The sequence below is a fragment of the Pipistrellus hanaki genome (assembly GCF_964339955.1).
Source record: "Pipistrellus hanaki genome assembly, chromosome: 14".
NCBI lineage: Eukaryota > Metazoa > Chordata > Mammalia > Chiroptera > Vespertilionidae > Pipistrellus > Pipistrellus hanaki.
This window is the reverse complement of record NC_140516.1, coordinates 31,546,537-31,568,097: the sequence shown is the minus strand read 5'-3', so window position 1 is coordinate 31,568,097 and position 21,561 is coordinate 31,546,537.

Here is a 21,561-nt window from a genome sequence, read left to right as displayed (position 1 = left end):
TGTACGTTTAAGAAACAAAGAGCTGAACAGATTTAGTTTCAGATCAATATGCAAATGGATCACATAACGATTAACCTGGAGATGCCAATGTCTGTTCCTGATTCTCTGGGTCCTCTCTCGAGAGCTGAGAGGTAGGCTCCAAACACTTCAGCCTAAGCCCAATAATCTCAGCAATTACTGTGCCCACAGGAGTGGCATGAGTCATCCTGGCTCATGCAAGGTGAACGATCTGAGGTAAGAAATGCATTTTTAAGGCACTTTATACTTTCAAGCAGGATTTTTTTATTTTTGTTGGTATTTGTTTGTTTGGGTTGTGTTTTGTTGTGTGTGTGTGTTTTTTTTTAATCTTCATTTCAATTCATCTCAGGTTAGACCCATCCTAAAGATAAAGAAACTCAGATCAGCAGAGCCATACCCCATGTCATCTGACTATCAAATGGCAGAACCATCCTCTCAGTGGAAAGATCTCTCTCCCTATAACTTGCTCTTCTTCACACGAACTGTCCTTTATCCTCCAAAACCCAACTCAAATGCTACCTCCTCTGAGAAGACTCTTCCAGGAAGAATGAGTCATCTTCTTCTGTGTGCTCCCAAGTCTCCCTGGTAACCTGGTGTGGTGGTTTTGGCTGGAAGGACCTCAAGTGCTTAAGTATAGGACAGGGGCCAGCAAACTACAGCATGCAGGCCAAATTCATCCTACTGTTTTTGTACAACCATTAAGCTAAGAATAGTTCTTATATTTTTAAGGGCTATAGAAGAAGAAGAATATACAAATAGAGTCTGTACATGGCCTGCAAAAATCTAACATATTTTTTATGTTGTCCTTTACAAAAAAAAAAAAAAAAAATGTTTGTTGAGCCCTGCTTAGCACTATCATGGGTCACTATATGAAGTCATTCAGGCCCCTTCTAGTCTCTCTGGCCATCTTCTTACCAAAATGGATTCTCCAGGCAGACTGTGCCATATATAACAGATTTTTTCACACCTCCATATGCTTTGGTCATGATGAGTCCTTTCTTTTTGCCTGCCAAGTGTGTGTGTGTGTGTGTGTGTGTGTGTGTGTGTGTGTGTGTTGGCCTCACTTTATTAATTATCTTATTGTTGATATGACTCATTTCATTTTGCTTTATTATTCAGCCATGCAAAGAAATGCACTGATTTAAGGAGATAGTTCAATAAAATCTTTAAAAAAAAAAAAAAAAAAAAAAGTTACATCCTATCAAGATACAGATCTCTCTGTACCTTCCCAGTCAATCTCGTTCCCTACTCCAAGCCAGGAAATAACCAACATTCTGAGTTTCCATCTCCATACATTAGTTTTGCCTGCTTTAGAGCTTCACATAAATGAAACCATACAGTACTTACTCTTCAGCGACTGGTTTTTTCACTCAGCAAATTCCAGTCACCCAACAGCACCAAACTCTGCTCCTTCCACTGAGACTACCACCTAGCTGTGTGTGAGTTCCCTTCCCAGTGCAGAAGTTTGGAAAGTGCCCCAGGCAAAAAGTTGAGGTGAATGGGAGCTTACTTCATACATTTTTCTATTCTCAAATCTACCCCTGTAGTTGTAAACAGTTGATTCGTGTTATTTTTACAGTTTTATAGATTTTTATGACAAGAAGATAAATTTTATACCTGTTATTCTGTCATAACAGGAAGTTGGTGTCTTCTGACCTTTTGAGATTCAGCTCACGATATTTCCCGTCCCTAGTCCTCTGGTAGAAGTCTGTTTGGTTTCCACACTCTAGATTAGGGGTGTCGAACTCAATCAGAGAAGGGGCCAAAATCTAAAATCCAGCCTAAATCGCGGGCCGAATGGTTTACTGAACAGTCATAAACTGACAATGTCATAAACTGACAGCGGAGTGCAGTGATGACAGCACGGTGCGGGCCACATTGCAAGGCCTGGCGGGCTGGATTTGGCCCGCGGGCCTTGTGTTTGACACATGTGCTCTAGATCATATGTAATGCTTTGTAACTTCATTTATATACATTGCTGCTTCTACCTCTTAGGCTGTGAACCCCCTGTGGAGAGGGCATTGACTAGAATGGTATGGAATAGAATAGGCATTCAATAAATGGACTGTAATGATTTCTAAAATGAATTAGATAAAAAGCATTCACTAATCAACTGTAGTATCTTTATTTATATAATTAACATGTGTCCAACGTATATGACAACTCTTTGAACCAGCAAAGTATGAAATGGAAAAAACTGAAGACTGGAACATCAAGATTCACACAAAGGTACACAGATAATGGCCTCAGTCTGAGGGGTAACAGCAAACACCCTCAAGCAAAAATGAGTTGAAGGAACCTAGGTTGCGTTCCCGGACTCCAGGACTGAATGGTTGAAGGCAGAGACATTTGCTTTTGATGAAGGTAAAGAAAGCACATTCAAAATTGCTCTGACCCAGCTCCCAAAAACATTTTCCCACTGCTTATTAGAGATTAAAAACTAACACAGCTAGGAAAGTTGTCACATGGGGCTCAGAGCTAAAGACTCTAAGATGAATTTTGCACAGCTTCTAATATTAGCCTAGCACTGAGCATTTGCTAAGAAAGTTATTGTTGAGTGAGTCACTGAACAAATGAAGTGAGCATTGCTGCTCAAGCTGTGCAATTGAGCAATAATCACCTCTTCCATTTGGGTGCTACTTCAGAGTCCACGTAGTATCATCTGTCTGTCCCCATCAGAGTATCACCAGGCAACCTGCCTTGGAACAATGGAAAACAACCTTCACTGAACTACTTTGTTCAATTCAGATTGAACAAATCTAGTGAACACAAAGAGGATCCCTAAAAGGGCAATAAGAGGGCGGCTGTTAAGCAGATTATTTCAGCGGGAAGGACAGAAGGTAACTAAGTTTTGAAGCAATGAGAGAGTATCATACCAGCAACTGTAGTTACCCATAAACCACTTCCACTGAAGTCAGAGGAAGAGGCTGCTAACAGCTTGAAGATGGAGAGTTCTGCATTAAATCTAAGGAAGAAATCGGAGGAGCTGTGATTGAACTAAGGAGAATACCCAGACATGTATTGATTTAAGGAAGTCTGTGTTTTCATGACATATGTAATGAGAGAGATTCGTTATTTTTTTAGTCAGAGAGTTGCTAGTTTTGGGGTTTTTTTCAAAATGTTTTTAATGTTACCAACATTCTACTATCTAGAAACTTACTTTGTTGTTGTTAATCCTCACCCAAGGATATTTTTTCCATTGATTTATTTTATTTTATTTTATTTTATTTAGAGAAAGTGGAAGGGAGGGATAGAGACAGAGAATCTTCAATGTGAGAGAGACACATCAATTGGCTGCCTCCTGCACTCACCTGACCGGGGTTGAGGATGAAGCCTGCCACTGAGGTACATTCCCTTGACCTGAATCGAACCCATGACCCTTCAGTTTATGGGCCAATGCTCTAATCACTGAGCAAAACCAGCTAAGGCTAGAAACTTCTTTTTAATGTAAGGCAGTATTGGGGCATAAGACTTCCAAGGCCAAGATTGACATATAATGAAGTTGGATTTTTTTTATTGTACCATAACCTGAAGCCCCTTGGGAGAGACTCACCTTATTCTGACTTCTATTTTATTATGAATAACAATAGTCTAGAGATTTAAGCGAGTTTCTACCATGAAATTTATGATCATCAGGCGAGTGAGCCTGTAGCTGTCTATATATTTGTTATGCTCTGAGAAGGATGTAGTTAATCTACCTTTGCACCAAAACATATTCAACTGAAAAGTGCCTCTAAAATAGTTGCTAAGATACAGATTTGACTAGGGCAATAAAAGCAAGAATAAGTAATTTCTTGTGAGGAAAACATCCAATTCCAATAAATTAAATTCAGGAAAACGGGAAAAAATTCAGACTACGTTGGCCCTGGGCAGGCCAAACATTGCAAAGATTAGCTGAGTCTTTTACATTTTATCCAGATGTTCTAAAACCCCAAAAAAACGTTGGCCAAGAGAAAATGTTAAAGAAGCCTAAAATCTTGGAGACAAAATGCCTGCCAGAGTTTATTTATTATAAGGTATAGAATGTGCTGTGTGGATTTTTAAGTAAAGCAGCAATTACATAATATTCCACAGGCATGAATGGTGAGAAGACTGCTGCAGAGGCAGCTCTTCGATGCTAATTGAAAAGTGCTAGGATGTGTTTGAAGCATTGACAATGCTAGACATCGCCAAAGACTTACCTTGTAATGCAAGAACAATGCAAGCTTTAGTTGGGGACCAGAGAGGATTCCATTTGGCTGAACCTCATGGTACTTTTCATTGGTGGGAGCTACAGATAAGTGGAAAGCAGATATGGGAAGCCCTGAATCACCTATCCAAGGCATATAAGAGAAACCGCCTTCATAGAGTGGTTGGTATGTCTAAATCATATGTCACACTGGGCAAAGAGCTTTTATCTTCAGTACCAGTTGCCATGAATTGATAGGGAAGGATCAGAATGGTCTGCTGAGGATCCTGAGGCCATGTCTCTGCACAGTGTGAAAAATACTGTTATCAATTAATGATGCCTACCGTGGTCACTAAAAGGTGTACTGGTGTAGATTCCCCGGCATTTAGCTATGTCACCTCTATGGGCACTCTGGTGTTTTAAGACTGTAGATTCTAAAATTCTATGCATTCTGAATAGCATCTGTTTTTTGCTGAACATTTCTTAAGATTAGTTTCTATTTTTATGTTATGGAGAGTATAATAGCTATGCAGTTGATTGGGTCTTAAGTACTTTAACTCATTTAAATTCTGTTCAAGAAATAAGAATGTGGAAGAGAAAGAAATTGGAAGAGGCCAACTTTTGTTGAATAAAATGTCTGAAAAATAACTACAGTTTTCCTTTTCTCTGGGCTTAATGTATGCAGGTGTTGCATTATCTTCAGCAAAGGATCTAGGAAGAGAAAGAGGACTTGTTGTGGCCACTCCATTTATTCAATTTCTTGTCGCACAGGCACCGGGACTTGCCCTTTTCTTACCAGAAGCTTTTGGTCCAATTGGAGGGAAAATGGGCCATATGCAATACTTTCAACAATAAATAATTATTTTTTAAAAAGAAGAAGAAGAAGAAGAAGCTACTGGCCATTCAAATTCAAAATACCAAAACATAGGTTTAGTCCTCACATTTCCTGTGACAGTACTAAGTTCTTTCAGAATTGAAATGAAGTCTTTAAAGTGTCTAGCTACCTCAAGTCAAAATAATAAAAGTATATCGAGGCATGCCAATGAAAAAACCTCAGCTTCTCCCCTCCCCACACTCACTTTCTGCTTCAGAAAACAGAACAATGGCCAATACAAAACATTCGTGGCAAAACCCAGTGGGTGTCACACATGAAAAGAATCTCTGTGAGTCCAGTTACCTGGATGCAGGAATCATGATTGCTCACCTTCCTGGGGGCTCATCCAAGCGGTGTGGGAGCAGATTTAACTGTCTTCTTAGAATGCTGCTTCCTCAGAATGGGGGAAGCTACCGGGCTACAGTACTTACTTACTGTGTGTGTCTTCCCATTGACTCACAATCTTATGTTCACTAAAAACATATACTAAACCTGCACGATGTGCTTGACACTGTGCTGCAAAGATGAAACATGAGGTATGCTGAGTTCAGGGAGTCCCTGGTACAATGGAGGAAATGGAAAAATGCCACTAAAATGGCCCAATGCTATGTGACAACAGTTGCCACTGTGCCTGGCAGTCCTGCATGGTCCTTGGGAGCAGGCGAGCTCAGCTGTGGAAGGTATTTCGGAAGTGTATGCTCAGCCCCTAAACTCATAATTAGATTCGGAGGGCTCTTTAACAGTCACAGAAACAGCCTCAACATCCAAATTCAGTGATCAGCATTCCATCTACATGGTGTAACATTGCATTATTAAACATTTTAAGTTTACACACGTGTGTATATATGCTATGTGTATGTTGTATGTGTGTGTGCATTTTATGTATATATATGTGTATATGTTTAATGGACATGGGAAATTTTTTAAAATATAAAGTAAGAAATTACAACAGGTTAAAATATTTTCAGCCTATTGATAGTGATGCCATTTGCTGGAAATTCCTGGGAGCACCGATCTAGGACTGTAGTATTGATGGCAAGCCCTACAGACATTTCCCCTTGTGGTTCTTATTACTATTTTAAGACACCCTCCGAAATAACCATCAGGGGACCTTAAAAAAAATGAAGGTTTATTACTCACAATTTTTGGAGGGTACATGACTCACCCATGGCCACACAGTGAAGTGAGAGAGAGAGAGAGAGAGAGAGAGAGCGAGAGCGAGAGCGAGAGAGAGAGAGAGAGAGAGAGCCCTTTGGGGTCATAGAAAAGAAGCAAGCAGTCAAATGGCGAGTTATCTAGGTCAAGTCGAGCTCTGTAATAAAAGGGAGTGCCCAGCTGGTGTGGCTCAGTGGTTGAATGTGGATCCATGTACCAAGAGGTCATAGCACATGCCTGGTTTGGGACTCAATCCCAGGTAGGAGTTGTGCAAGAGGCAGCCAATGGATGATTCTCTCTCATCATTGATGTTTTTATTTCTCTCTCCCTCTCCCTTTCTCTCTCTGAAATCAATTTTTAAAAATAACAATTAAAATAAACAAATAAGGGAGAAGTTCATGGTGGGGACGGCTTGGCTCCTTACCTTTATCTAGTGTGTAGCTAGCAATGTGTTGACTATATAGATGGATGTCTTGGAATTAGATGTCTCTACACCAAAAGCTTAATGTCAGACACATTATAATCCAAAACGTAATCGTCAGGTGTTTACACATTTCATTCCAGTGATGAATTTCCAGCTCAACACTGATAGCCTTGCTGTGTGTTTCCCTTCCCCAAATTCCTACACATGGCTGACTCCCCGCTACACTCCACCACAGCCGGTGGTGGTCCAAAGGCCTGCCCCGAATTTCTGCAGCTTCCTGTGGGCTTCAGTGCTCCAGGCCATCGAGCTCCTGCTTCCCAGCCACTGTGCTTATGCTGTTGGTTTGACCTAGACATGAAAGTAACACCTCTTCACAGCTTCCCCAAAATAACAAGTGCCTCTTCATCGCATCCAGGTCGCCCCCATCTCCGGCCTCCTTTTGTAAGGGGACACCCAGCGCAGACACTCCATCTCTCTCCTTTTTGCACCCGGGGTCAAGATGTTCTCCCACACCGAGTCCACAAAATGTATCCTCTATTTGTCACACAAAAAAAAAAGAGAGGAAGAAAAAAGACCTTCACCCCAAACAGGAGTTCTGATGCCAGCTGTTACTTTCGTTAAAAAAACACACAAAACACAAATCCAGCTCATTACCCAGTAAAATGGTCACAGAGGAAATCTAGAGTTAGCATTCAGGGACTACGGGCAATTTTTCTTCCTTTGTGGTGTTCTGTATTTGCCAGTTTTTCTGTATATTCCCTTTCAAGTGAGAAACACAAGTGGAAATGGTGCTGTGTAAAGCACTCCTTTCTGAGAGACAATGTGAGGCCTGTTTGGGGGAGGGGGGGAGAAGGGGGGGTCTCCTCAGCCTGGCTCCCAGGAAGCTTGTGAGTGAGCCGAGCCTGCCCTGCAGCGAATCAGCCTGCTGGTGCCCTCTGCTCTCTATGGTCTCTTCAAGCTGCCCTTGCAAAGGTCACCTTGCCGCTCTTTCAAAAGCAGCGAAGAACCTTTTCTCAGCCTTCCCTTCTCTTGTCAGGAAAGAGGAGGGCTGTGACAGTATGGGTGTACAAGACGTGGCCAGGAGGGGCCCTGGCGGCCAGGAAGGTGCAGAGCCCACTCCGAGCAGTCTGGCCTACTCTGGGGCACTCCTGAACCTGAGCTGAGCTGGGAACAGCTACAGGGTTTGGCTGCCAATCATCATCACAGTGGCTTCATTGCCTGAACGGAGCCGTTTGCCTATTTGGGGCTGCAAATCAAAAGGTCTTATTTCAGTGCATGTCTTTCCTTCGTTTTAAATGAATTTGTGGCATTAATCCTTCTCGGGACCCACTAGCGCTGCTTGTTAGAGAAAGTGGCACGGCCTCAAGCCTCCCACCTCTGGCTCAGCAGCCCAGGGCAGCCTCAGATTGGTTGGGAAGAGAACTATACTCCAGTGGGGCTGGGAGAAATTCTTCTCCTGGTGAGTCCTGCTTTGGGAGATCTCTTTCCCAGACCCCCAGACCCCAATACACACACACACACACACACACACACACACACACACAGCCAACACCACCCTCCCTGAGGCTTCCCTGAGTGCCCTTGGCCTTCATGGGTTCTTCTCCCTTCATCAGAATCCTATAAAACAGCTCTTTGCAATTACACAGTTTGCATCAAACCTCTGTTCCAATTGGGAGAGGGGTGGCATTTACGCACTGTTCCCAAACACCACACCCCCCCTGAACTTCCCAGCCCTCCCCTTGCCAACCAGCCCTGAAAACCCTCCCACTCTCTCTGGTCTATAAAACTCAAGTCACGTTTCTTTAATAAAAGTTGCTTCCTACTGGGACCGGTTTGGCTCAGTGGATAGAGCGTCGGGCCTGCGGACTGAAAGGTCCCGGGTTTGATTCCGGTCAAGGGCATGTACCTTGATGGCGGGCTCATCCCCAGTGGGGGGTGTGCAAGAGGCTGCTGGTCGATGTTTCTCTCTCATGACGTTTCAAACTCTCTGTCCCTCTCAATTCCTCTCTGTGTAAAATCAATAAAATATATATTTTTTTTTAAAGTTGCCTCCCATTGTCCCAAGGCCTGTCATGTGGCGATGTCCTAATGACACTTTCAAGGCCACCTCATCGCTCATCTGCAGGACGGCACCTTCTCTCAGCTTCCCTGCCCCAGTGCCCTCTCCTCCCTGAATCTTCCCCTGAGGGATTGCTGTCCATCCTCAGGAGTCTGGCAATCGTTGCTATTGGAACCACAATAGCACAATTTTTGAAAAATTATCATGTGCTGGTAGTCATGCTAATTGTCTAGAGCACATGTGTCAAACACAAGGCCCACGGGCCAAATCCAGCCCGCCAGGCCATGCAATGTGGCCCGCACCGCGCTGTCATCACTGCACTCCGCTGTCAGTTTATGACATTGTCAGTTTATGACTGTTCAGTAAATCATTCGGCCCACGATTTAGGCTGGATTTTAGATTTTGGCCCCTTCTCTGATTGAGTTCGACACCCCTAGTCTAGAGGCTCTTGTCATCATCACAACAACCTAGGAGCAGCCCACACCTTGTCCCCCACCTCAGAGAGCCTGTGCTGTTCTAGGTCCCTCACCAGTGTCTAGTCCCTTGCCACTGCTGGCCTGGCAGTCCCTTTACATAAGGCTACGAGGTGCCAAGGAGCTCAAAAACCCACACCTCTGGGGTCATCCCTGGGCCACTGGCCTGACCATGGCTATGGAAGGATGGTCTAGTGAGCAGATATTTCCTGCTGCCTAGAGTGGTATTTCTTTTGCACAGCCCTCGAGTGGTTTTAAATTTGGAGCAAATGCAAGTATTGTTATGATTGCCATTTTCTATATAAGAACATTAAAACTTAAAGAGGTTAGCAGACCTTCCTCAAAGTCTCCTGAAGTAATTGGAATCCTATATAACAAACAAAAAATATGCAAATTGTCTGTTTGACCAAGAGTTCAATCAGGGGGCAGGACTGCCAGCCAACAGCCTGTGGCCCCTCCCCCTCCTCCGATTGATCAGATTACAGGGCGACCAGTGGCAGCTAGAGAGTGGGGGTGCCACCACCCAGCTCCCTCAGTGCCTAGGAGCCAGGCAGCAGGGCAATCGGATCTGTGGGGAGAGCAGGCCACCTAGGAAAAGGAGGTCCTGGCCAGTAGCCAGCAGCTACTAGGGACTCTACTCATGCACGAATTCGGTGCACTGGCCCTCTAGTTTGAATATTGTTCTCTGGGACTTCAGAGCCCAAGCGCTTAGCCATTCCATGACACTAGCCTTCTGATTTCTCTTTTTCTTTTCTAATTTTAATGTATGTTCTCTCTCCCAAGATACTCCTAAAGGGGGGGGCGGGGAGGGGGAAGGTGGCAACAGAGATTGAGGGAGGCCTGGAGGGCCACAGAGACTCACATTTCCCTGAAGCTTCTTGGTGAACTAGGAAAGCCCCTGAACTGAGGGTAGCTCCAGCCCTGATGGGTTGCACCTTCTGTCACTGACCTGGTCCAGGGAGCAGAGGAGGGAAGGGGCAGGACCGAAGCTGCCTTCTCACTGCAGCTGCAGCTTCTGGCCATATGAGCACAGGTTTATGATGGAAACAGAAGAAATGTTATGATGCTCCTAATGAGTTCTAATCCTGGAGGCTTATTTCATAACTTAAATTTATTATCCACATCTAGGCAAAGTCAATTATTTTTATTGATCAATTTCACTGAACTGCAACAGTTTTATAATTTCTTTCATTGGCTTTTTAACATTAGATAATTGCTTTCAATGAGCTCCAGCAATAACAGATTTTCAATAAATGTAACTGGTTTTATATCCCTTTTTTACCAGCGTTTCCTAGGTCATTCCAGTCTAGAGTCAAAACCAGGGTCATGGTAGAAACAGTAGAAATAAAACTCTGCTTCTCCAGCTCCATTTCTACACACAAGAGCAGAATCCAGCCTCGGCCTAGGCCCCCGCCCCCTACCTCCTGCCCCGGGTCCCCAAATATGTCCAGGTCTCCCCCCTGCTCCATGTGCCATGGCCATGCTCCTGCTGCTGCTCCCTCCAAAGCCCACGCCAAGCCTGGTCCTGGGCCAGAGGCAACCAGCTCCCAGGGAACTAGGACAAAGGTTTGTGTGGACTCTGCATGCAGCCAAGTTACCACGTATGTAAACTGTATTGACAGCGGAGCTTGAGCACTCTTGTACGTCAGTCTCTACTCCTCAAGGCTCTGGCACAGATGCCTACGAAAAGCAGGGAGGGTAGGCAGATCTAGAACACAATCTACTCCCCTCCTTTGGACCGAATTTGTGTTCTCCCATTCTCTCTCCCACTGCTTTCAACCATTTCTTAAGAGACTCCTAGTCATTTCCGAAAATGGCTCCCAAAAGGGCATCCCCCCTATAGTGACACACTGCCTCCACGTGAAGGCTCTCCTGTGCTCCTGTATGTAAAACCCATTCTCTCTCCTGCAAGCCCAGGGAAAGGGCCTGGATAGATGTTCTTGGGAATGGGATCAGAGCAATCTTCTCCTTCCAAAACATCCAACAACCCACCACCCACTCCTGCAGAGACAAGACACAAAGGTTTCTGTCAAAAGCCTATGACTCGAAACACAGCCCTGGCAAACTGCTCACTCGGTTGATCGATCACACATATGCTACTCCTTCCATTACTGTTAGTAACCTAAACAAATGTGCCTTCAGGCTGGAATATAATAAGTAATTAGTATACATGACAAAATGTGTTAGCTCCTCTTCTCAACAAAACATAGGGACAAAGGCATCTTAGAAACCATTAAAAATCCGCAGAATAGGCCCAACCTGTGTGGCTCAGTGGTTGAGCATCAACCTATGAACCAGGAGGTCATAGTTTGATTCCCAATCAGGGTACATGCCTGGGTTGCAGGCTTGATCCCCACTGAATTTTTTAAATATATTTTTATTGATTTCAGACAGAAAGGGAGAGGGAAAGAGAGATAGAAACATCAATGATGAGAATCATTGATTGGCTGCCTCCTGCACACCCCCTACTGGGGATCAAAACTGCAACCTGGGCATGTGTCCTTGACCAGAATTGAACCCAAGAATTGAATCTTGGACCCTTCAGTTTGCAGGCCAATGCTCTATCCACTGAGCCAAACCAACCAGGGCTCCAGTGAATTTAAGTATAATAAGTAAGTGGGGATAATAAAACTGAAATGATGGTAAATTTATTGTAACCCTCATATCTAGAGGAATGACAAATTTTAAATTTTTCCATAGTTTTTAAAGTTTAGTTTTTCCTAATGTGTGTAGGTGGGCCATAAACTCATTTATCAAAAAGAAGAGAAAGGACCTGCTGTATTTTGAAAAATTGATAAGTTCCAAGCAAGTCAGGTTCTTTTCATTCCTGGAAAGAAGGTTGTTTTGAAATACATTTAATATCAGTATGTGAAAAAAAAGAATAGGTTTGAAATTTTAAGCTATTTATAATGTATGTGGGGGGAATGAATAAGGAAGATTAAATTTGTGCTTTAAATAAATATAGGAATAGCATAAAATTAAGCCTCACCTAAGTATATGAGTCTAGCAGGCCCTCTTATCCTTAACACACACACACACACACACACACACACACACACACACACTCTCACGACAAAAAAAGTTAGCTCTAACGATCCCAGAGCACCAGTTTAAACTTCAAGAGTGCATAAAAATGTGTGTAAAAATGTTATGAGATTCTTCCCACTAATCATTAAAAAAAAAATTAAGCATAGATGTTTACCTCCGCTCTCTCCTATAACTCCACTAAAATAATAGTAAAGGGATTAGATTAAAAGGTCAAACCACAAGGATAAATAGAAGTGGCAAGAAGAAAAGGTTTTTGAAAACAAGAATTCAGATGTAGGACTAGTGACTTTTAAAAATTATTTTATTGATTTCTTACAGAGAGGAAGGGAGAGGGATAGAAAGTTAGAAACATCGATGAGAGAAAAATATCGATCAGCTGCCTCCTGCACACCCCCCACTGGGGTGTGCCCTTGACCCAAAATCGAACCTGGAACCTTTCAGTCAGCAGGCCGCTGCTCTATCCACTGAGCCAAACTGGTTTTGGTGAGTAACTTTTTTAAAATATATTTTTATTGATTTCAGAGAGGAAAGGTGAGAGAGAGAGAGAGAGAGAGAGAGAGAGAGAGAGAGAGAGAGAATCAAACCCTCAACCTAAGCATATGCCCTTGACCGGAATTGAACCCAGGACCCTTCAGTCTGCAGGCTGATGCTCTATCCACTGCGCCAAACCAGCTAGGGCAGGCATAGTAACTGTTCAGCAAACACGAGGAAGCCAAAATCTCAGCCAGCAAGAGCAGAAGTGTAAGCAGCTCATTCCTGCTGCAGGTCCCTCAGAAGCTCTGAACTGGAGGTGACAAGGACCCTGAGGTGGGACAGAAGGGTGAAAACTTGGGAGAGTCGCTGAAAGTCTGAAGACGGATAACTGGGAACTCATATAACCTCCCCACTGATAGAAGACTGGAGGTTTATCCTCTGGAGGATGAATTCAACAAAGCTTTGGACTTTGGAGCCCAGGCTCCCCTCTAGACAGTAAGGCTATGCTGAAAACACAGCAGCAAGTAAGAGTCTGCACACCAAACAGTGAGACCTTCTAGCGCTCTTGTCCTCTAAGCTCCCCCCAGATATTGGTGGTTAACTGAGGGTGCAACTTTCAGGCTTCCTTTATTTTCTTCTTTCTGTTTATATTTATATGTTTCTAATTTTTGTACAATGAGAAAGTATTATGTGTGTAAGAAAATTCAGGAGATAAATTATTTCCAACCTATAATTCTATATCCAGCCACACTATCATCCAAATATGAGGTACATTAAAGCATTGATCTGACATGTAAATTTACCTCCCAGATACCACATATAAGGAGCCTTCTGAAATATGTACCCCATCAAAATACTGGGCTTATTGGTCTTAGCTGCAAGCTAAGAGATTTTTGAAATCTCAAAAAATTTAGGATCCAATATATGAGAGGAATGGGGAGTGAGATGGATGAATGTGGTTCGAAGGTACAAGCGTCCAGTTGTAAAATAAGCAGATGCCAGGGATGTTATGTGCAGCACAATGACTATAGTTAATAATACTATGTTGTCTGTTTGAAAGTTGCTAAGGGAGATCTTCAAAGTTCTCATCACAAGGGGAAAACAGTGAATATGTGTGGTGATGGATGGTAACTAGACTTGTTGTGGTGATCACTTTATAATATATACATGTATTTAATTTAATATAATGCTATATGTGAATTGTATTTCAGTAAAATGGTAACAATCAAATAAATTTAATTTACAGAAATAAATTCACTGTGAGGATAAAATAAACATAATAAATAAAACAAACAGGAAAATATTTGCAAAACATAACAGATAATCCCTTTAATAGAGCACCAATTCTTTAAGAAACAGATTAACAATTCAATAGCAAAAATGAAGACATATTTAGAGAAGGAAAAGAACTGACTTTTAAACATATGAAGTTTTTCATCTCACTCATAGTAAGAATAACAAAAATTGAAACCAAATCAAGTACTATTTTCTAAGCTATAGTCTTGGCAAAGATCAGAAAGCTTAACACATTTGAGTTGTCAAGAGTATGGAAAAAGAGATACTCTGACGTATTTCTGGTGGGAGTATAAATTGCTAAAACCTCTGTGAAGAGAAACTTCACAGAGGTTTTAGCAATCAAAATTTTAAGTGCATGCGCCTTTGAACCCAACAATTTTACTTAAAGGAATTTATCCCATGATTGTATTCAACCATGTGGTAATGACATGTGTATACAGGGCAGAGTTTGCATCATTTTTTTTAAAATCAAAATTTTAAAAAAATTTTAAGTGCATGCGCCTTTGAACCCAACAATTTTACTTAAAGGAATTTATCCCATGATTGTATTCAACCATGTGGTAATGACATGTGTATACAGGGCAGAGTTTGCATCATTTTTTTTATAATAGGAAAAATCGAGAAACAATTAGAGATTGATTAAATTGTGGCAGAACTATACAATGTAATATTCTATCGTGTTTAAAAATAGGAAGGCACCTCTTCACATTCTTATATGGAACAATCTTAAAAATATATTAAGGGGAAAATTCAAGGTATATATAAAATCAAGGTGTAGATGCCTGCCTTCCACACCATCCCATGCCCTCTATTTTGCAAGAAGACAGAAGGAAGGCCAAGAGACATATAAAAACATGCTCAAAGTTACTAATCACCAGAGAGATGCAAATCAAAACAACAATGTGGTACCATCTCACACCTATCAGAATGGCTATTATCAACAAGTCAACAAATGACAAGTGCTGGTGAGGATGCAGAGAAAAAGGAACCCTCGTGCACTGCTGGTGGGAATGCAGACTGGTGCAGCCACTGTGTAGAACAGTATGGAGTGTCCTCAAAAACCTAAAAATGGAACTCCCATTTGACCCAGTGATCTAACTTCCAGGAACATATCCCAAGAAACCAGAAACACCAATCAGAAAGGATATATGCACCCCCATGTTCATTGCAGCACAATTTACAATAGCTAAGATTTAGAAACAGCCTAAGTGCCCATCAGCAGATGAGTGGATTAGAAAACTGTGGTATATCTATACAATGGAATACCATGCTGCTGTAAAAAAGAAGGAATTCTTACCATTTGCAACAGCATGGATGGAAATGGAGAGCATTATGCTACCTGAAATAAGTCAGTTAGAGAAAGATAAATATCACATGATCTCACTCTTTTGTGGAATATAATGAACAACATAAACTGATGAACAAAAGCAGATCCAGAGACAGAGAAGCATCGATCAGACCATCAAACCTCAGAGGGAAGGAAGGGGAGGGTCGGGGTAAAGGGAAGAGATCAACCAAAAGACTTGTAAGCATGCATATAAGTCTAACCAATGTACACAGACACCAGGGGGTGAAGTCAAGAGTGGGGGGAGGGGAGCAATAGGGGGATAAGGACACATATGTAATACATTAATCTATAAAGAAAAAAACATATTTTTTAAAAGATTTGTGTTTTTCTACTTGAAAAAAGTGACTTCCTCAAGAATTATATTGAGGAGCCACTACCTCAGGACATCTTGTAATCTTTTTTCTAGTCCTTATCTCATTTTCACTGACACGATCATTTGTGCAATTATTCCTTTAATGTAGGGGCTTCAGATGGTGTTTTGATCCACCTAAAGTGACTACAGATGCTGTTGCAAATGACACCAATTCATGCTGTTGCAAATGACACCAATTCATGTCATTTCACCAACTTAGATAGAGTCTAAGCCTTTGGATCTTCAGCTTGTTTCCCTACTAACCTAGAAGCTTCGTTAGGGTAAGGTAGATGCCTGCCTTCCACACCATCCCATGCCCTCTATCTTAACATACTTGTGACATATTAAGGTGCTGTAAAAATACTTGCCCCACTTATTGAAAGCAATGAATGAACTGTCCCTGCCATCATTACCAATACTTTTTTCTTCCTTTAATTTTTTTTTAATATCAGATACTCAGATAAATGTGGCAAAGCATCCATTCAGTAATTACTACACACCAAATTCTTAAAAATTTATCACACGATTCTGAACTTTAACGCAAACCTTGACCTTTTCTACTCATGGACTAAATAGAAAGTAAAATCATATCCTTATACTTCTAAAGGTTTTCAGAAGGATATAAAAACGTTTCATCCAGGCCATTCCAGTTCTGCCGTCAAGGAGTTAGGCACCTCGATGTCAGTGACCCCAATTCCCCACTGGCTCTTTCATTAACTCAATATGCTCTATAATTTTTCTATAGTCTGTTTTTCCTAATGGCAACACAAAAAATAAACCCATATCACATTGCTAAAAATTCTTATCACATCAAACGCAGTGCTTAGCACAAAACAGAAATGTTTGCTAATGTCAATAATTCAAAATGAAAAACAGAAAACAGCATGTCCCTGGACTGTCTAGAGAGCTTATTTTTATATTTCTTTACCTCTTGAAATGGCAAAAGTTTGAGGATTTGTGTTTATTTCCTCATTTTTGAGGTTATAAAACCCAGATACTCTCCTAAAGCCCTGAGCCTTCTATATTTTGACAGAGCGTTGGAGCTGAGTCACTTCTGAAAATTAAATTCCAGGTTCTCCACCCCTACACATCATTAGACATTTTTATTGCTTTGAAAATTTCTTATTCTACCTTAACACACATACACGTATTTGAGCAGGGTTTCTTCACTTGGTAAAGACTGCATTCTTATTTTTTTTTTTTTTTTTAATAAGTTTTTATTTTTCATATTATTACAAATGTTCCTTCCCCCCCCCCCCACCATTGCTCTCCTCCACCAGGTTCCCACCCCACCCTCTGCCCTTTCCCCTCTCCCCATTGTCCTCATCCATAGGTGCACAGTTTATGTTCAGTCTCTTCCCACGCCCCCCTCTCCCTTTTTCCCCAAGAATCGTCAGTTCACTCCCCTTCCATACCTCTGATTCTATTATATTCAACAGTTAATATTGTTCATCAGATTTTTTTAATTTCCTTGGTTTTCAGATTCACTTGTTGATAATTACGTATTTGTTGTTCATAATTTTTATCTTTGTTTACTTTCTCTTCTGAAAGAACCCCCTTCAGCAATTCATATAATTCTGGTTTGGTGGTGATGAACTCCTTTAGCTTTTTTTTATTAGTGAAGCTCTTTATCTGGCCTTCGATTCTGAGTGATAGCTTTGCTGGGTAGCTTATTTTTGGCTGTAGGTTCTTGCTATTCATCACCTTGAATATTTCTTGCCATTCCCTTCTGGCCTGCATGGTTTCTGTTGAGAAGTCAGCTGACAATCGTATAGGTGCTCCTTTATAAGTTACTACCTTCTTTGCTCTTGCTTCTTTTAATATTCTCTCTTTATCTTTTGCTCTTGGAATTTTAATAATGATGTGTCTCGGTGTGGTCCTCTTTGGATTCCTTTTGTTTGGAGTTCTGTGCGCTTCCTGGACTTGTAAGTCAAATTCTTTCACCAGGTGGGGGAAGTTTTCTGTCACTATTTTTTTCAGTATGTTTTCGATATCTTGCTCTCTCTCATCTTCTGGAACCCCCATAATTCTGATGTTGGTTCGCTTGAAGTTGTCCCAGAGGTTTCTTACATTATCTTCAATTTTCTGGATTCTCTTGCCTTCTAGCTTCTGTGGAGGAGTGTCTTCTGGCTCTTTATGTTCCAAATCTTTGACTTGATTCTTGCGATCTTCCCTTCTGTTTTTAGGACTCTGTAGAATATTTTTTATTTCAGACAATGTATTCTTTATTTCTTGTTGATCCCTTATCATTTCTTGTTGACTCCTTATTAATTCTAGTTGATCTCTTTTCATATCCTCATAGGCCTTATCCATCTTTTCTAGGAAATTCTTGAAAAACCTTATAAGCGTAGATTTGAACTCTATATCCAGACGCTTTTTGTCCTCCATTTCTTTTGTTTGTGATCTATTTTGTTGTCGCATTTCGCAGTTACAGATGGGGCGAGGTTTCAGGGTGGAGCCTGCAGCTTTGGCTTCCGTCAGCCCCGCCCTATGCGGGTCCTTCAGTGCTCGCTGCCGGCGCCTCTGAGAGAAAGGTGCCCTCGGTTTTCGCCTGCTGCCAAACAGTCTATGCTCTCCCCAATGAGCCCGGTATTGGGGTTCAGTTCAGTTGGAAGTGGAGTTGGAGGTGGCGTTCACAGCAGTCTGGAGCCCCAGTCTCCTTCCCGTCAGGGCAATCCCGCGACACAGCCGACCGTCCCTTCTCTGGGGGCAGTGTCCGCGCCTCCGGGACCTCCTTTCTCCGCTTCCCCGGGTTCCGACTTACAGCCCAGCTCCCTATGGCTGAGCCTGAGTCCCTGGGGTCTGGCCCAGAACGGGGGTTCAGAGCAGTCAGGGGCCCAGCACAGTCGGAGTTTTATCTCCTTCCTGCTAGGGAACGCCCGCCAGGCACTCGGCCTCCCTCCTCTCCGGCTCCGTCCTCTCCGCGCGCGCCGCGTGTCTCTGTACCTTAGGCTTTTACAGCTCCTCCGCTCTTCCTTCTGGTTTTCTCCTTGCTTCTTGTTGTAGGATTTCCAGTCAGTCGACTTTCCTGTAGTTCTGGGTAATGTCCGTTTTATATTTTAGTTGTATTTTATTAAAATTGTTGTGTGCGGCTGCGGCTAGTTGCCTACCCGAGCAGCCATCTTGGATTCTCTCTCAAGACTGCATTCTTATTAATATCTCTAAGTACTCCGGAGTTATCTAAACTCGAGATGAAAATATTAGAATCCTATTTACAATGTTCTCTGTAAAAAGAGAAAAAGTAAAAGAAAAAACGGTTTAAAATAAAAATGTACTGTTCACCCTGGCTGGCTTAGCTCAGTGGACAGAGTGTTGGCCTCCAGATTGAAGGGTCCAGGGTCCAGGGTTCAGTTTCAGACAAGGGCACATGCCTAGGTTGCGGGCTCCATCCACAATAGGAGACGTGCAGGAGGAGGAGGATCAATGATTCTCTCTAATCAATGATGTTTATATCTCTCTTTTTCCCTCTCCCTTCTCTGAAATCAATAAAAATGTTTTTTTACAAAAAGATCTTTCAGAGAAGAAGGGAGAGGGAGAAAGAGATAGAAACATCAATGATGAGAGAGGATCACTGATCAGCTGCCTCCTGTACACTCTCCCCCTCCCCCAATCACTAATATATAGGATATAAAACGGAAACTTATGAATACAGTGTGGTGGTTACCAGAGGGAGAGGGCTGGGAGGAGTAGGGGATCCTAATGTGAGGGGACAGGAGAAGATATGACTTTGGGTGGTGGGCACATGGTGCTATGTGCAGACTTTGTAACTTAGAAATCCACACATGAAACCTATATGTACATGCTGAACAGTGTCACCCCAATAAAATTTAATAATAAATAAATAAATCTAAATGGAAAATATTCCCATAAGTAAAACAGTAAGAATATTTACAGAACTGATGTCATGACAGGTTTGTTTTTTCCATCAGTATACTGTCTCATCAAGTATGAAAACCAAAATATCAGACCATTAGTTTTGTTCTGTTTATTTAAATAAAATAGCTAAGTGGTTTGGTGCAACATTATATATTTTCCTATTTTTCATCCTCTCCCTTGTACTCATCATACTTTGTTGAATTGATTTGAAGACCAAAAGTAATCACTTTCTGTAACTTAAGCTCTCCGTTTTAAAATATCTCCACTGGCCCTTTCTCTAACTCATTGGAAAGACAAATCACATTGTCTGAAAGTTATGAATTGTGAGCTGCTGTGGCTGTTTCCTTTTGGCTGAGAGCAATCTGTCCAACAACACTGTGCCCTTCAAAAATGAGTTTCCACAAAATTCCAAGTTCTCCAAATTACCCTCACCATGGTTTTCAGATGATAAGTTGTTCCATGTCTCATGAGTTGTCTCAGAAAACCCAGAATCATTTGACTCTGTCACTGATGCAATCACTGATAATAATAACAGCTAGTATTTATTGAGCACTTACTCTCCTCCAGGTGCCAATGTTAAGCATTTTATGTGTGCAATTTTATTTTATCTTCCCAATAACTCACTCTTAGTCAAGAATTTTTTTTTGGTTGCAAAAATCCAGCTCAAAAATTTTTAAGTAAAAAAACAAAGACAGAAGAGGCTCAGGTCCCTGGGGGTCTTGGAATGCAATTGGCCTAGTGGTCGGCAAACTCATTAGTCCACAGAGCCAAATATCAACAGTACAATGATTGAAATTTCTTTTGAGAGCCAAATTTTTTAAACTTCAACTTCTTCTAATGCCACTTCTTCAAAATAGACTCACCCAGGCTGTGGTATTTTGTGAAAGAGCCACACTCAAGGGACCAAAGAGCCGCGTGTGGCTCGCGAGCTGCAGTTTGCTGACCACAGGCCTAGGACATGGCTAGGTCCACAGCCTCAACAATGTCATCATGACACTACTTTTCTCTCAGCTCTCCTTCCGGCTGCATTGCTGTGTTCTCAGATTATCCCTATGTTCTTGTGAAATGAAGGCCTTTAGCTCCATGCTTACATTCTGTCAACACAACAACCTGTGATGGACTGATTTGCGACCACCCCCCAAGTCCATATACTGAAGCCCTGACCTCCGATGTGACTGTATTTGGAGAGAGAGCCTTTAGGAAGTAATTAAGATTAAACCAGGGTATAAGAGTGGGTCCTGGCCTGGTAGGATTGGTATCCTTACAAGAGGAGAAAAAGACACTAGGGAGCTCTCTCTCTTCACAGTAAGGAGGGACACAGTAAGGAGGAAGCCACTTACAAGCTAGGATGAGTCCTTACCAGAAACTGATTCTACTGGCACCTTGATCATAGACTTCTAAATCTCAGGAACTATGAGAAATCAATTCCAATTGTTTAAGCCACCCAGCCAGTAGCATTTTGTTATAGCAGCCCAGCTGACTAATACACAACTCAACAACCTCAGCAAAAGTCCCAGAATTGATTCTGATCAGCCTGCGTGGGGTCACATGCCCACCACTGAACTAATCCCTATGGAGGTTTCTCTGAGTCACTTGCTGACCCTTTGAGCTGGTATGTGAGATCAGTTTTACTTGAATTCTTGGAATCAAGGTAAAAGATGTTATTCCCTAAAGGAAAATTATTACCAAAGGAAGAAGAAAATGATGCAAAGGGAAACAAAAACAAAACGGGAGCAGGTAATTTCAGAAATACTGTGGAGAAGGTATTCCCATTTTATATAAAAGGAAACAGGCTGGGCGAGTCTAAGAGACTCGCTGAAAAATGTCTGCCTGGTACATGGCAGAGCCTGGTGGGATTCGGACTCTCAAGTCTGAACTCTGAGCCATTGTGCTCCTCAGCCTTCTTAAGGATGAAGACCTTAGTGAATGGTGTATAACCCTCTTTGTGGCCAACCTACCCCACTTCCCTTTGTCATAGGGAAATTTAGGAGGACGT